General features: G+C 40.0%; 1 protein-coding gene across 1 annotated transcript in view; it reads right to left on the reverse strand.

Moving 5' to 3' along the window:
• The window catches only part of casz1 (castor zinc finger 1), a 239029-nt gene that overhangs the window by 189296 nt on the left and 32052 nt on the right, over window positions 1-17681 (reverse strand). Inside the window, exon 2 of the mRNA XM_088938209.1 lies at window positions 974-1101. The gene's annotated coding sequence lies outside the window, so the exon portion shown is untranslated. The remainder of the gene's footprint in view (window positions 1-973; window positions 1102-17681) is intronic.

The raw sequence follows: 17681 nt of genomic DNA on the forward strand, positions 1-17681 counted from the left end.
CAGGGCACATGATACAGGAGCGATCCAATAAATCTGATCCATTCTTTAGGTATGGCATTAATTGTCCAGTAAGCAAAGCAAGCTCTGCATTTAACTTGTTTAGCAGACTTCAGTGCTTCAAGCCCGATCTTCAATGTTACTAAGCAGTTTCCAAGATAATGTATGGATGCATCTATCCATTTTCCAACTGCTTTATCCAATACAGGGCCATAGGAGAGCCGGAGCCTATCTCAGCAAGCAATGAGTACAAGACCATCATAGGCCACACACAGACACACACACCATGGCCAGCTTTCCTAGAAACCAATTAACCCACCAATGTGTCTTAGGATTGTGGGGGGAAACCAGAGCACCCAGGGGAACCCACCCAAACACGGGGAGAACATACAAACTCCACGCAAACAGCACCCCTGGTCTGGAATTGAACCCAGGGCCCCAGCACTGTGAGGCTGCAATGCTCACCACTGTGCCACTGTGACACCCACTGTATGAGTCACCAGCTGAAAACATTTGACAAATTTACTTGCATGTTATACCTTTATATTCTGCGGAAATATGGAGTTATAGAAAAGACAACATGCACTTCCTTTTCCTTCTGTTTAATTGATTTTGAATCATTCCTTTCAAAATCTGTAAAATGTGAATGTGTCCCCTGTGTTCTGTATCCGGAGCATCAAAGCTTGAGCGCAGTATAGATAATTAGGGGAATTCAATACAGAGCTTTTACACATACTGTTACCTGTTCGGAGATTGGGATTTTTCTATAATCTTTACTGGTTTTACTGGTGCCCCTTCATCAGGAAGTGGCAAAGAGACAGAATGGTAGATCACTTGGCTATTCTTGGTCGTATTTGTCTTTTTCAAATGGTAATCAATTGATCTAGCCTGATTACGAAATCTGAAGAGAGTATCCAGTCCTCATCAGTCCTCATCAGACTAAGATGAAGTGTCAAGAGACAGAAGACTGCCTTACCTTCCGGAGTACTGAGCCTCAGCGCCCTTGCAGTGTCTCATTCCCACTGCAGCTTCGCCAGCGGGCTAGACTCTCGCTCTCATGAGAACAGCAGGAGGACACTCTGGTGAAAGCTGGCCTGTCGAGCCCTAACAGGATGAGAGAGTACAAAGACGTCAGCTTGTCTGACTCCCAGGGAACCCAAACAAGCAGTAGCACCAGCTTTGTAATGGAAGAAAGAGTATAAAACAGAAAAAAGGAGCCCAAGCCAGGCTTCTCGACATGGGGATCTGTATGAGCAGCAGCCTTACAAATACCGATCAAAATAATTCTCTGCCCCTCTCCTGGAGTTTTGTGAAACAGCAGAAAATCACACTCTGGAGGCTTATGACTCCTGGAAAACAAGGTTAGGACTTCTTAAAATAAATTCGAAAGTTTTCTTTCCACACACGATTGAATAAGAGCCTGTGGAACAAGGTTATTTCAGGTGAGATCATTCTTAACTCTGCAGATATCCAGGCTTGCTATCCAAGATTTCACAACCTGTTTTTAAGGAGCACTTCACTCTCTTGACCAGTAAGAGGCGCTGATGAGCAGTGAGATCACCTTCAATCCTGGGACCAGCAAAGCAAACATACATTTTTTTTATTTCAGTGAAGCAGCTGACAAATCAAACAAATACATAGACACAGGCATTATTGTTTTAAGCAAATGTTGTTCGGTCTCCAAACCTTTTCTGCTTTGAATAACAGCCTGTTCCTACAAACTTTAGTCTTTTTTCTTATTTGCTTTAGCTACACCCTTTTCATTATGCCACCCAAACCATAGATGATATAGTTATGTTGTGTTTTTTGGTCAGGTGTCAAGGAGACACTCAATGTGTTTTTGATTGTGTCCTGATTTCTCTTTATTTCAAAAGTTGACAAGGCCCTGCTCCGCCCTGACTAGCCACTTCTTTAAAAAGTTTCCAGTCTTGGTCTTCAGAGATCTGACAAAAGTACACATAAAGCCCAACAATTTAGCTCTTTAAGTCTTAGACAACGCTGTTAGTGAGCTATAGAGGAGACAGTTACAGTGGATTGACAGTCATATTAAACCTTGGCCCCTGAGTGACACCAGAAGCCAAATGTTTAACCATCCACTACACATCAATGCCATTGTGAGTCAATTTAACTAAGGTTCCAACATTTCTGATTACCTTTTATAAAAGACATCAAGTGAACATTTCTGAAGAATATCAGCAGGTACACAGAGTTAACCTAGATGTCCCATCTACCGGTACTCATTTCTAAGGCCTTTATGCTGCTGGAACAAAACAATTCCAGGAAAAACATCATCAGGATGAAGCTGATGCTTTGCGCTTTACTGGGGAAATCTGTCATGTCAATTCGGGACAGCAGCTTAAAGGAAAACTGTTCTCAGCAAAACAGGTGACATCTGTTAAGTCAAAGCTGCCTCAAGTCTAGAAAGATAGCCTGAGCTCTCTCATTAACATGGCAAGTTCTCCCATAAATCGAACTGCCCTTATTTACCCAACATCTTTTTAACACTTCTACATCCAATGTTTCGAGAGCAAAAAAAACTATCAATGTCACAAATCCAGCCACTCGTTAAGAGTGATGAAAGGACACTGAGCTCTGACTATGTTTTATATCATTGCATGCTCTCCTTCCAAGAGAAAACTGTGCTTCAGAGTTGAAAACAGTCTCATTACCAGGGGCCCATGCACTCCGCTGGAAATAAAAGACTTTGATAGAAATCTACACAATCTTTGTAAGGCCTAGTGATTGAAGTGGAGGTTTTGAGGAGTACAAGGGGAACTCTGCAAGGCCGTTTTAGTGAATCCCCCCTTTTCCAAAAGGTTCACATTTGTAGACTTCTGCATTCCCCACCAGGGCTAAAACAAACTGTCTTTTCATAGACATGTTCAGATTGTCTGCGGAGAGTGAAGCCTCTTTAGATACTGCTTGTGACAACAGAACTTGCCTTTGATGTCCCTGTGTATTCTAACAGCTCAAAGAGAGCGCCAGTCATTGTCGGCCAGTCTCCCTTTAATTCTCTTAGCTCGCTTGGAGGGCTCTGTCCCCAGAAAGCCACTGTTTGGACCTGGGTTTGTGTGCAAGGGTTTCTGTTCATATGGGTCAGAAGCTCAAGTGTGAGCTTGTGCTTGGGAAACTGAAACCTATGACAGACATGAAAGGTCCAAATGAACCCTTCACAGTTGCATAAATAATAAATTGCAAGACTGAAAATTTGGAAGAATAATATTTTTAAATTAATTAAAAGGGTTAGTCTCCTGGTCTTGTAATGTTCATGGTAAAAAACCACTTCATCTAGCAAGTATAGATAAGTTGTGAGCTCTCATAAAAGGAGATTTGAAGTTATAAGTGCACTCTTAAATGCTTAAATTAACTGACAAAAACAGAGTCACAGCTCCAAGAGTAAAGTAAAGGCTCAATATGTTTAATTTGAAGTAAATGAAACGGTTTCATTATTCATCATCGAGTACATTTTTTTTATCTCTTCACTTTGTTCTGAACTTGTGCTTCTGGACGACTTGCGTGCAACAGCTGCTGTTTCCCAAGCACAAAATAACAATGAAATTATATTCCACATGTATGAGGAAAACAGCTGTCTGAGAGTGAAAATGACTGCTGTTTAGATACCAGACTGAACAACTACAGTCCCACAATGGCTCTTTTTCTAAAAAAAAGGGCAGATGCATGCTCTTTTGTGCTATTCAGATGCTTTAATTTTTTTTTTAATGAGAAACGGCGACTTCAACAGTAGCTTGCATTGACTTCTACATTAGCTTTGACAGAGGCTCGGTCTTGATATGTACCACAGTGTGGTGAAAGGGGCTGAGAACTGTGTACAAGCTGGCAGTGATCTGTCAGCGGCACAGCCATCACATCTTCTTCACATCTACCAAAAACTCAGTACACCTGAGTCGAGGAAACGTCGGCCAGGGAGGCTGAATTGCATGTCGGACACCTACAGGTCCAGCTACATTCAAGAAGGGAAAGGTAATGTGTTCACATTGCATTGAGAGGGATACTTATTTTTCCATTGAATGATTTGCTTTCGGGTGTTTTCCTCTGTTGTGTAAAAAGCCTGGCTAATCAGCTTTATTTTGACATATAATACAGGATATCAGGTGGAATTTGAAATGTTTTTTTTCCAAGGTTCAGATGCAATGGGTTTCCTCTGTCTGGAACAAAATCCTTATGGACTGCATCCAGCAAGGAGGTATGGCTGGAGCACAAGGCTCCAGGTCACACATTTTGGTGCATCTCACTCTGTTTCAGGCAGGGTGCCAATTCAGCAGGACTTCTGTGGGTCTGCAAATGCAGTCAAATGCAACAACATCTCACCCCTGAGTTTGAATCCACTTTCCAGGGTTCAAGTTCCACTGCAGCCATTGCTTGAACAGTACAGTCAATGTTCCTCATAGCATAAAGTGTGTATTATAATACTTAATATATATAATGCATGAAAAAGGTTATCTACCTAAAATTCTTGTGTGAAATATTTCTAAAATATTTTAGCACTAGAAGACAGCAAATGCATTCATCTTTTTATATTGTTTTTCCCCATTTCTCCCTGTTTTTGTTTTAAAAAAAGTATTCACTCTAATATGATGTTCCTGAGATCTGGTTTGAGCAAGATGGAGCAAAAAAAAACAGAACAGTGCACATGTACGTGTTTGGAGACTGCATAGTTTGATATAAAAATTCAGATCATAATGTAAAATCAGGTTTTGATGTGTCATGACATGAAAATGTTTTTCATTACATTTTTTAAGCATGATCTCACAAACTCTCAAAAATGTACACACCCATCTAACAGGTAATTTAAAAGAGATAAACAAAAGCACCAGAAAGACAGATTTTTTTTATTACCCTAAAAGCAAACCGTCTCTCAACTTCCTCTTTTTTCATTCTTTGGCAATAAGCACAGTAGGTCTCTCTTTTTTATTTTTTATTTATGCGGAACAAATTCTCAATTACATAAATGACCTAGAGACCCATTTAATACTGCAGGGCGATTTACTGGAGCAATCTGAGGGAAGCACTGCTCTCAAGGGTACATCAGCAGTGTCCCACCAGGGAGTCGAACCCATGACCTTCCAGGGCCCTAACCACTGCTTTTCCCTTCAGCGCCACCTAAACGGGTATCTTCCAGAACAGCGCTTCCAGAATCACAACACTCTGTTCCTCAGTTCTGCAATGTCCCAGCAGTGATTTTAATTGATGAAAAACTTCCTGGCTGTATGGAAATTTGAAAACTTGCCACAAAAACAGGGAAAGGGGTACGGTGTAAGTCTCCGTATTTCTACTGTCTCAATTTCGTCTGCCCTCGTTTCATACATATTTCATTAACAAACATAGGCATTTCATGTCTGAACCCCCTCAGAGTCCTTTTACACCCCATCAGTGACATATTTCCAATTGGATTCTGCGTGCGTGTCATAAATAACCACGAGCTGCCTTCGCGCCTATTGGACTGCTGTGCCCTACAACCTCCTGAAAACAGAAATAATAAAAAAAAACAAATTCTGCTAAACTCCCAAGAGCACAGAGTCCTCCAGCTCCAGGAATAAAGCACTTCATCTCTGCTGGCCGTTTACATGAATGATGCTCAGGGTTTTACATACTGTAGGCTCCTTTAAGGCGACGCTGTCTTTTTTTCCAAAAAAAGAAACATCAGTGCAAACTTCCCTGGGCATCTGCGGGCCAGGCTGCTGTACATGTTTTATGTGAATGACAAGAAAGAGGTGCAGACAGAGATCAGTGAGATACTACTAAAAGATATGGGTCAGGGGCCATACTCATAAACCACTCATAACTTGCTATAGTAGCTGGGTACCAGAATTAGTGTTCAGAAGCAGTCGGGAGGCTGTCAATCATTCTTGGAGATGGGACCTGACAAGTGGAGTGAAATTGGCTGACCGTGCTGCTCGGCTGAAAGAGTTATACCGCTTGTAAGCACAGCAAGGAGCAGGAGATTGCAGCGCTCGTCGTCTGGAGAACAGCCATTCACTCGCAGAGCCACTGAGCGTCTGGTGAAATAAAGTACAGTAAACTACAGTTTCCCTCCGTGGTGCAACAAAAGAGCTACGGGTTTTATTTTATCGGAATGACAGCTGGACAGATGTTGGGGTTTGCTGTGCAAGATTTGCCACAGCAAAACCAAAATCGATGAAGTAGCAAAAGAGTTCTCCGTTTCACATTATCCTCTTTCTGTCTTTCAGACAGCGAGTCCCTGACACCACAGAGGCAGGCCTCGTTTCCGGAATCCTTCACAGAAAGAGTCCATTTGTTTGTCAGATGCCCTTACTTTACCGGTACATCTAGTTTAAACTAAGCTTGTTTGTTCATTTACCTCCTGAAGGTGATTCAAAACTACATTAAAGGGAGATGGCACAGTGTCCTTTAAAGGCCCACAGTAACGTCCAGTCAGCGTGCCTCTGAGAAAAGTACTCAGGGGTTAAAGGAAGAAAGCCGGGAGCGACCGTACGTTTAAAGTTTAATAGCCTGTTTGTCCAGAAGCTGCTTTTTTTTGGAGTGTCTCTTGGTATTTTACAAAAACAATGGAATGACACATTAAATAAAATGGGTGTGTCTGCCTTGCATAATTTAGTTTCCATGTCAATGGGCCCTTTTTTTTGCTTTAAAATACTTTTAGCTGTTACCTTATTAATTGTTAATTCAATAAAACCTGCAAGGACAGACTGTTAGCTGCATTCAAAGACAACTTTAGGCTTCATCTTTGACATAACAGCCTTGATGCTCTCTGTATTTTACTGCGTGACACAAAAGCCAAAGACACAAAAGGAAAAATCTAATAGCACAAGTTGCTAGATGGCACAATCTTTTCTGATTATGATATAAGTAATGTTTAAACCTCCTGTGACACCCTGCATATTTAAAACTAGTTACCACAAACTTGAGCCCACTCTGGTACAGCTTTTTTCCTCAAACAGAAGAAAAGTCAGGTTTACGAGATCACATGCAGCACTGCTAATATCTTCTCATTTATTACAGATCAAGGTAAAGAAAAATGCAAAACCAATTCCAGATTCATTTATCCCATAAAATAAAATAAAAGGCAAGACGTTTCATTTTAACAACAAGGAAAAGTAACAAAAGTAACATGAAATGCAGAGCAGTACATACAGCAGGATTTTCTAAGGGAAAAGAAAAAAAATCACATATTTGAAATATCTTCTGTCAGAATCTATTTTTAACCTCTTACAGCATAGAAAGAATTACACTGTTCATCTAATCAGCAACACTGTAAGTCTGACTTTCAATTGTTTCGATCAGCTTTGATACAGTGATCACACACCACTGAACACTCTCTTAATATTGATAGAAAATTGTATTGCCTGCAGCTCTGAGACAGTGCTATAGTGCAGTCATATCTCAGATTCTCTCAAAAAGGATTTCTTTCCTTTTATCATAAAAGCCCCACGTTACTTTAAGTTTCATAAACACGTATACTAATTCCTCTTTTCAAGTTAGCACCCAGGCTGCCTATACCTGAATTAACTTTTGATATCACAGGGTAATTGGATCCTGAAGTTGGTACCAATCAAACAAAGTGAAATTTGTGTCTGGTGCATCTGAAGGCAGCCTGCTTGCACAGGTTGTGTCTTTGTAGTCGGGTTCCTTTTTATCTGTGAAATTTCCGTCTGTATTTATGACTCCGGTTGAAGCCGAAGTAGAAGAGCAGTTCAGCATGAAAAACCCAAGCAGAAAGTGAAACGCTCTGTAGCTTCTCAATGGAACCCCCAGCCCAGCCTGCCTCAGCTATCAGCCATGAAGCTGCCCCTTGGCTTGAGGTCTGAAATTGTTTTCAAAATTATCTTTAGTTCTCATTTGTCTGATCCATAAAAAATCTCTGGATCATCATAAGGACAGAATGAAATATGGCGACAGAAATAAAATGTTAGTTTGAGCCCAAGAAGGCAGAAAACACAGGGACAAAATATAATTGACTGCATCCTGAGATGCAGAAACATCTATTTTCATTCTCAGAAGTGTGGAAATATTACATCTTTCATCTATTCCACCAAAAACATCCAGAGCTCTATTTTTAAATAACATTATATACCAAAAAAGAATACTGGTGGCTTTCTTTCAAAAGTTGCTGCGGCAGTTTTAAATGACCTTTCAAATTAAACATATCGTATGCATCCCTAACTCAGTTATTTTAGTTATTGGACTAATTCTGTTTGTAAGGAGCTAAAAGGGCTGTCAGAAAAAAGGGAATCTTGGCAGTAGAATGACATATTAAGAAAATCTTTTAGAAGTCTTTGCAATATTTCAATATTTTTTTATGAAAATAACCATGATTTCCCATGGAATTGTTCCAAAACAATTTTAGGCTACTATGGGTTCATCTCATTCCTCTAAATTGGTTGTCACAGGGCTTTTGAAGACAGTCAGTAAAGACCATCACCTCCCCAACCCCCCCCCCCCCACACACACACACACACACACACACACACACACACACACACACACACACACAGTTTTTGTGGGAAAATCTGTTTCATAGATTCATCTAAAATGTTAAACAGTGAATGCTTTGCTGGAGAAACTGTTAGAGAACATAAAGCAAAAGTTAAGGTATAAACTCACCTGGCATACCACAGCACATCACAGCTTAGTGCTGCCAAGACATGCTGAAAAGCCGAGGTTTCTATATTTCTACGGCAGTATACAATTAGAACCTCTCTTTCAGCCTTTAAATGGTACAGTAAGACAGCGACAAAGAAAGAAAATGTGTTTCAGAGTAAAGTGTAAGTGTGGGTACAATAACTAACAGGAGATGGTTTTGTCCAACAAAAGATCTAAGCTGGCTGGTGTTATACCTGTTGACAGTTCTCATATGGAGGAAAGTGTAGATTCAAACTCACTGGCTTTTCCAGCAGAACTGTGGAGCTGTGGCACTTCCGATCGCCGTTTTACTCAGCAGCTGGAATCCCTGTGCCTGAGGCTCTATGGACACTAGAGCGGCGTTTGTGCCTCAACCACTGACACAAGAAGGCCTGAAGCTGGGGGCAGCTTTGTCAGAACAGACGCTGAGCAGATCAATGATGGGGGGGCAACGAGTACTGCACTGCTCCATGCAGCTGCGGGCATGACCAGAAGACCATTATTTTAAGAGGAAAATGTGAGTGCACACAGTCAGCAAAGGTCGGGAGAGTTTTGCACACACATATCCCAAACTGGGATCCACGCGATCCTGTGCATTTAACTAAATACAAAGAATCGAAAATGTGTGCCAATTTCCATATGACTTTGTCTTAAACTTTCTGACAAAGCAGACAGCCTTTCCAATGTTACTGTATACGAGTTTATCAAATTTGTCTGCCATTGCTTGGATGGCATTCAAGCCTTCAACTTGGCACGTCTTAACTTAACTTTCCAAATTCATTTCCGAACATTTCAAACACTTCAAACCGACAAATAGCTTTGTTACGATATAGCGTTTGGCCTGCAGAGCTAACAAAATGACCTTTCCATTAAGGGTGAGTATTTTTTGACTTAAAGCAAAGCAAAGATTAATTATGTAAAAATGAGCTCAGAAAATGTCTGTGCACGAGTAAAAAAAAAACAGTTATCATCAATTTCTACACACAATTTTAGTAATAAACACACCCTAAGAAAATGAAAAGCAACGAGCTTTTAAAATGATAGACAGAGCTTTAAATGTAATAAGACAACAGTAATTCAGGAAATTAGGATTGAAGACTTACTTTCTTTAAATATCTTGTCTGACAATTAAATATACCCAATTACAGTATCCTTCTCGCAGTATCTTTTATCATTTAAAAACACATTGAAACCTGCTTATTTTCATGCTGAATGTTGTTATCGGATGCATAATGTGATCAAAACTCTACCATCTCTTTCCAGATGTAATAGGATCTTTGATTCTTTTATCTATTAACGTTATCAAAGGCTTCCAACTACTGTTGCTTTTATTGATGAAATAAAACCCAGCTGCTCCCCTTGCATGGTTTTCCTCTCGCGGTATGTGTGCGCAGAACGCTTTTTTAAAGGACAAACCCTTAACTTTTTTCTGTTTTTCTTCTGTCGTGATAAAAAAGGCCCAGAAGATCGCCCCTTTTTTATTCTGACATGACCGGCTCATTTGACGCCTTTGAACAATGAGCGTTTGTCGCAAATGACAGAAAAGAACAGCGAGTACCACAGTCCGTTAGTGTTTTTTTTTTTTGCAAAACACTGCCAAAAGTAAATTCTGGAGTTTCTATTTTCAACAAAAGTCTGTTTAAACATTTAAACAGAAAAGCCCAACCGCACGTGTGAAATCTGACAGTGTTCAAAACGTTTTAAGCGGAGTTAGGAAGGTGAAATCGTTGCAAACAAGCTTCAGATGGCACACTTAGCAACTTGTTGATTACACATGCGAGGGGCAACTGTTTTGTTGGAAAATTTATACCCGCCACCGGATTTATAGAAAGCAGTGGTGCCCGCAAAGCTGTAAAACTCTAATTGTTTCTTTCAGTTTTAAAGTCTTGGATCCATTAAGGAAGCAGCTGGCAATAAAGGTTTCTTTATAATCAACTTACGTCTGTCAATGATCTATCAACGAGCAAATAGAGTCACATACTCACACACGTGAGATACAAAAAATATCAAGCTTTACTATGGTAGTTGTACCATGTTTGTCACAAATCAGTTTGTCTCTCCTCCCCAGGGTGAATCTCTGCTTTTGACGTTTATCAAAATCGTCTTTATTTTTTTTCGATTATCTTTCTATAATGTGTTGCCTTTATTCAAGTCAAACACACACAACAAAAATTAACTTTGAGAAATCTGAACAAGAATAGAAACAATAATGCGTTGCAAGTAATCTAATCTTATTAAGTCAAAGTAGAAAGCACACCTGATAAGGTTAACATTTGCAGTTTGAAATAGATGTACTGTACATCTCTTTAAGTAATAAGTGAGTCCCAGGGTTTCAGTAATGTTTTCTGATTTACAGAGACTGAGTTTCATATTTTCAGAATTATGACAGAATCAAACTTTGAAAAAGACAACTTTCATCATCTTGACTTTTCTGAACAAGGTGATGGAAGAAACATTTCAGAATAAGCATGAAAGGTAGTAAACCTATTTTCATGAAAGTGTTATACAATGGTAAATGTGTGGAAAGGATATAAAGGCACATAAAAATCACACAAACTGTGAACAATTGTGGTAAAGCACAGAAAAAATGTGGTTAAAACACATTTTAATTTACTGCAGTAAACGTTCACAGGGATAATTAGTGCTACTTTAGAGGTAGAAAACAAGAGTTGTTTTTTTCCCAAAACATAATTCCAATAGTTTGGGAGCTGATTTTCCCAGTCAAAGATGAGGCAGCATTGTTTTTCTGTGCTCTTTGGGACCTGAACCAAGAACCAAGCTTATCCCAGATTAACATGATTGCCATATGGTTTATTCTTCATTTTACACTCAATTCTGAAGTTGCGCAAATAGAAGGATTATGCTCACTTTCTAACAAAAAGACATCAACATACAGAGCCCACACCCAAGGTAACTTATCAAGACAAATGAAAAAAAAAACTAAGAAGTCAAAATCTGAACACTTTGCTATGTTGACACCAGAGAGGTGCACCTACTTTTCAGAGGAATAAAATTGACTCTTATTTAACCAAAAAAGCAGTTTGTAACGAAGTCTATTTTTTCAGTATAACACATGGCATTAATGAAAATATGTCCATTACGGAAAAACATGACTAACAAATTATAAGCAGTATGATAACTGCACCTAATCAGGAAGCAAAAAACAAACTTTTTTCTAGAAAAAATTTTATTTATCTGTTTTATTAACAGATACTTCAATGTTAATAACTTTGCTTGTTCTGCACTTATGACATCAGTTGCGTTTTAGTTTAAGGGATGCAACTGATGTCATAAGTGCAGAACAAGCAAAGTTATTAACATTGAAGTATCTGTTAATAAAACATTTATATACGTATGACAAGAATCAGAATTGTATTAATTATCATAAAATCCATCAATAGAAGGGATCAGTCCATGTGAAGATACTCTGCAGCTCCTAAACTAAAGTGCTGCTGAAAACAGATGAGATGCTCAGACATGGAGCATCTGTTGTGGAGATCATGGTTTCAGTTTATTAAGAATTTGTGTTTATAAAAGGTGGTTCATAATGCAATGTTCTGGGCACAACAAATGTCCGACTGAGCCTGTGGCAGTGAGATACCTTTCCTCCCTGGGAAGCTCCCAGGTGTGACGATATGGTTGCAGTGGTCACTAACGCACCGCACCGACAGTCACCGCGCAGCTCAGCGAGAGCACGTGTCAGGCTCCTGACGTGACCTCCTCAAGCTCAGATTAGAGAGAGCTCTGCAGGCCAGGCTGGCACTGCCACCGTAAATCCTTGAAGTGGCAAAAGAGACTCGTTTGGCAATTAATAAAATCCCCATTACATGCCTTATGCCCGTTGTTTGCTATTTTAACACCCCATTTGTGCCACTATTACAGTCATTATCAGTCACCGCCATTAATTCTCCAATTGGTGCCAGTGCTGCATACTAATAAATTGGGCTCTGAAATTTTACCTTTCAAGAAGGAGTTCGTTTTGGACCAAAGCCAGGCAGAGTCAGTCTCCATTAGGATTCTTCTCCGGCTAAAACAGGCCTCAGAAAAGGGGCTGCTGCATCTTTGGAGATAGTTCAATTTTCCCCCTTGATCATTTCGCTTCACAACCAAAATGAATCTTTATTAAGCTTAAATCCTAAATAAAATGAAATTAGCAGAATGCAAAATATTGCTTTCCTTTTCTTACCACATTCCCTTGTGCCTCCATGCAAATGATAATGCTTATTTATGCAAATCAGGTGTCATCTTTAATTAGTTTTGCTTGAAGGAATTAAAATACATGTATTTTACCAAAAAGTATTTGTTCTGTTGCATTCCCCAGTTAAGTACTTATATTCCAAAGATGCCAAATAAAAGGCTTTATTATTTGCTGTCTTACTTGGTAGGATCGGCTCCAGTTCACCAAGAGAGCGAGAAGACTCCCTTTCGGAAAGGCAGCTTCAAACACAAGTGGCACAAGAGCTGTGGCGCACGAGTGACTGCACAGTTTGTGAGCAGGACACACTGCTTTCTTCTTCCTTGCAGACTAGTCTAGATGTCCAGTCCATAGCAAATAAGCGCACACAATAGAAAACATACCATTCATGCACTGCGCTAAGACGAACAGCCAGCTTTATGCAATTCATCACTGCCGATGCAAACACTGGATCTGTCTTTTTGTTTGGTGCTTTTTGTTTGGAAGGGCTGTGGAAGAAGTATCTGTCTATTTTCCTTTCGCAATTGATGATGTTAGGCCACCTGTATTAGGAGTTTACTTTTAAGCAGCGATGACAGCATGTGATTTCTATGGGTGCCAAATTGAACACTACAGAGGCCTTGTTACTAAGGACTGCCTCAGAACCCATTTAAATAAACGTGAAACCTAAATCCCATTTAGGAAATAAAAGGAGAACTCCTAGGTACCACACATTCTGTCACGTACAGTATATCACAACCTTTTTTTGTAAAACATCTTTACACAAAAACAAAAGTTTTTGAAAAAAGTTATTCGCTGTTTTGTTCATGCTTAAAACCACACAGGCAACAGCACATTATCATCACTGAGCTGAAATCCAAAACACCCATCCTCTCCTAATTCCCTCAGAACGGGTGGGTTGTGGGTTCAGACCTTGCTATTGTACCTGAGTGAGATGCATTACTTTACCCCAGTTGCTCCAGTCTCTCCAGCTGAACAAGTGGGGACCAGGAGTAACCCTGCCGTGGACCAATATCGTGTCCCCCGGTGGGTAACAGGAGTCGTGTTTGCTCTCGTCCACTGAACACCTTGGTCACCAGGATGAGACCTGACCCGATGAGCCCAGGTAGCTCTGGTCTGGAAATCAGAGCTGCTTTTCCCAATATGATCCACAGTCCGGACGGACTATCTCCACATCCTCAATACACACATCATTCGCATTCTGGCTAGGATCCATAAGATCCCGGAACACCTCTCTCAAGGGAACTACATAGGTATAGAAAACACACGCTTGTGACAAATTCTGCCACTTTCTTTTTCAAAGGCAGGAGCGACTGCCTTTGTGGTACACACAACGCCCTTTCCGAACTCAGCAGAGTGTCACGTCATCAATCAAGTGCTAATTTGAATGGAAATTCATGCCATCAACACACTGTACCTACCTGCACAGTGAAGGACACAGACCTCTTAAATGAGTCGCCCAGTGCTGTTTTGGCCTTATTTTAATATTTGTTTAAAAGGCTCTGTAGTGTTACTGTAAATCTTCCTGAGATGCCTGTTTTTATGTGTTTCCAAGTGATTTACAGTGTCGCGTTGAGTGGCTATCGAAGACAATGCTGTTTTATGCTGTCTAAAAGAATGTAGGGCTGAGCCCAAACACACAGGGGGTTATTTATTTATATATTTTATTTGAGAGTACAGCAAAATGCTTCAACCTCAAATTAGGACAACAATATCTTCTGAGTTACTGCTTCATTGTTTAAGGCCTGGTGGCACAGAACCCCAGCATCACAGATGGCCCTAAAATGACACATTCTGCGAACTAAGTTTATTTCTGAGATTTATGGAAGGGATGCTGAAGCACTATAATGGCTTTTTTATTATTATTGTTCATTCTTTCAGGGTTAATGCAACAATGGATTTTTTTTGTATGATTGATGTTTGAGGCAAAACATTAAGAGGTTCCATTAATTTAAAAAAATGAAAGGGTAAATAGCTTTGAATGTCTTTTCTTCCCATTTTACTTTTCCCATATATATTTTATGTCAATATTTGCAATAACACTAGAATTCTGCTAGCCAAATATTGAGTTTCACTCTTTTTTCTAATAATTGACTTCCATCCATTGTATAGTTAAAATCAAGCGGCCCATGTATTTCACTTTGATGTTGTTTTTCCAAATAGTCTTTTTCTACACATTATAATGCAGCACATAAAATACATTTCTAAATAATCTTTCACACTATAAGTTTTCTAAATAATGTGTACAATGGATTGAGCATGATTTATATGTAAAGGATGTGTGTATTTTCTAAGCGCGTGTAGTTGCAGGCTGTTTTAGTAATTTAACTCTAAAACTTTCAGTAAAGAGCTTAAGTACACTTCTTTGAAATTCTTCAAGCAGCTGGGTTACTGCTGTCAAAAAAAATCTATGCTTTTCCTGTCACTTTGATATTCTCCACTCGCCCCACCCTCCTTCGCTTCAAATTTGAGAACTTTGGAGATCCTTTGTGGGCCTGAATGTGGCAGCAGTATGGTGAAACTTCAATCAAGCCTGAGGAAATTCCACTTGTAATAAGTAGGAACTGCTTTTAATCTCCCTCTCTATCCTTCGCTTCCTTCACTGGGCTTCAGCTGTCAAGCCTGAACTTCCACTTACATTTGGCTTTCATGACAAATCTGTTAGCAAAATGGTCCTGGCGCAAGCGTGGAATCCTAATTGGGACCTTAAGCCTTGCTGCTGTGAGGAACAACAGCAGAAGTGACCCAAATGGCAGACATTTCTCTTCCCAGCCCGAGAGCCGTGGTTCTGACCAGAAGAGCCTTTCCCCATACATCTAGTCCCAGATAAGCAACATGATACCAATCTGGAACAAACGGCAGGACCTAAAGCGGTTTAAATCCTGCTGTCAAGATGATTTCTCTGAGATACAGGCAGGTCTGTAAATTACCTCAATATTACCGATGGCCCCCAGAGGTCTTACTAGAGAGAACTTTCCAGTTTATTTTAACTTTCCAACTCAAGAGCCAACACCTTTTGTTCCATCAATCCACTCAGCAGACAAAAGCAAATATTCCCTTTTGCTCCCATTCTGGATATTTCATGACGATTGTACCACTTCAGCCAGCTAAGCTGTAATTACCTGTTGACGTAAACTGGAAGCTATGCTTCATCATGCAACAAGATTCTGCTGCAAAATTATGTTCTGGGCTCAATAGTATAAGAGTTCTAACCTTTATTAATGACTTCTCAGAGTAAAGTGGCACTTTTCCATTTGTCTTCTAGAAAAAAAAATCCCAAGCTAAACACCTGGCATACTCAGTGGGCATATTTGCCTGAGCAGTTTTCGCTCGGAAGGTAAATAGCTTGCAGCAGCCTCTGAGGTATAGCGGTCGAAAAAAAAAGTCAAGTCAAAAATGCAAACCGAGAGTCTTTCCGAAACAAAACTGTGTCGTTATGGTTCGAAAGCTTGTGAGAGGAATGGCCGAAGGTCTAAATTACTGTATTGATGAAAATCTCAAACAGCTTCACATAAAGGTGTGGAAAATGTAAGGTACCATACTGAGTTTGTTGGGAGTTTTTTTATTTGTCATGAAATGTAAGAATTATTTTTAGTAATGTATGTGGCCCATCTATTTCTCTCTCTCTCCCTCTATCGCAAATATTTATCCTGAAACAAAACTTACTTTATTACATTATGTAAAACGTACATAAGACCTGTCAAGAGTGCCTTCTAAGGAATCCAACAGCCATAAACACAGGCAAGCAAAGACAGACTGCGGCCAGCCCTACTCTTCTGCCAAATCATTATTACTACAATGATGCAGACCTGTGCTTTAACCGAGACTAAATAATGTCCTGTCCCTGAAAAGTTTAGATCAAGGCTGTAGCACTAAACTGTGTTGCGGGTTCTGGACAGTAAAGTGCTGTTTTGCACCACAGCAAGGAATCTGTAAGCTTCCGTCGCCAGCACACAGGGGAGAAGACGTGCACCGAGGGAAGCAAAGTCCAATCTGGGATACAATTCAGAACATTTACTGAAACAGCAAAGCTAGACCAAAGAAAGGAGAGGGGGAAGGAGAGGGACATCCCACTATGTCAGAGAAACAGATGGAGCTGACGAACTCTACGTGAAAAATATCAGAATCCTGTGTCCTGTCCCCATGAGTTATACTAGCCAAGCCAAGCTCTTTTGTTTTGACAGACTTACCATGTTTTGGTTAAACCAATGTACTTCAGTTGCGATCTCTTCTGTGTATGGCTCACATTTTGCTGAAAAACGAGTTTGAGCACTTTTTTTCCAATCTGCATTTTAATTACTCCTCAGAAAGAATGGAATCCAGTTTGTTTTACGTTAGATAATGACTCATCAATCCTGTCTGGTCAGGTCACCTTGGGTCACACAAGGCTACAGCTAAGTCGTCCTGCAAGGAACATTACTATTATTGGCAATGAATTTGTTCAGTATTATTCATCGGCAGAATATTAATATTAAATATTAAATCTGGATTTCTTCCATTAGAAAAACTATAATGTTCTTTTTTTCCACACAAATGTGAGATGGGATTTCCCTATTGTCTGAAAATGATGCTCTATTTGTTAAAAAATAAAATTATGCAGCTAAAAGTTGACATTTTACCCACCAACATTAAAAGGTGTAAATGCTTTTTTGAAATAATTCAAAGCCACTGTTCAATCTGGAGATATAGGGTAAAATCCAGCCTTGAGAACTACCTCCCTTGCCTCAGTCTGAATAAAAGCACGCAGAGGCAAATGTTGGGCTGGTTCTGCTCCCTCTCAGCCTGCGCCCTGGCTCTCCGAACTCTCCCCGCTTTCCACCCATCTCTCCTCGTGCTGCGTCATGTCGGCGTACCCCTGAAGCTCCCC

The sequence above is a fragment of the Atractosteus spatula genome, chromosome 20, assembly GCF_055471065.1.
Source record: "Atractosteus spatula isolate fAtrSpa1 chromosome 20, fAtrSpa1.hap1, whole genome shotgun sequence".
In the NCBI taxonomy this organism is placed as follows: Eukaryota; Metazoa; Chordata; class Actinopteri; order Semionotiformes; family Lepisosteidae; genus Atractosteus; species Atractosteus spatula.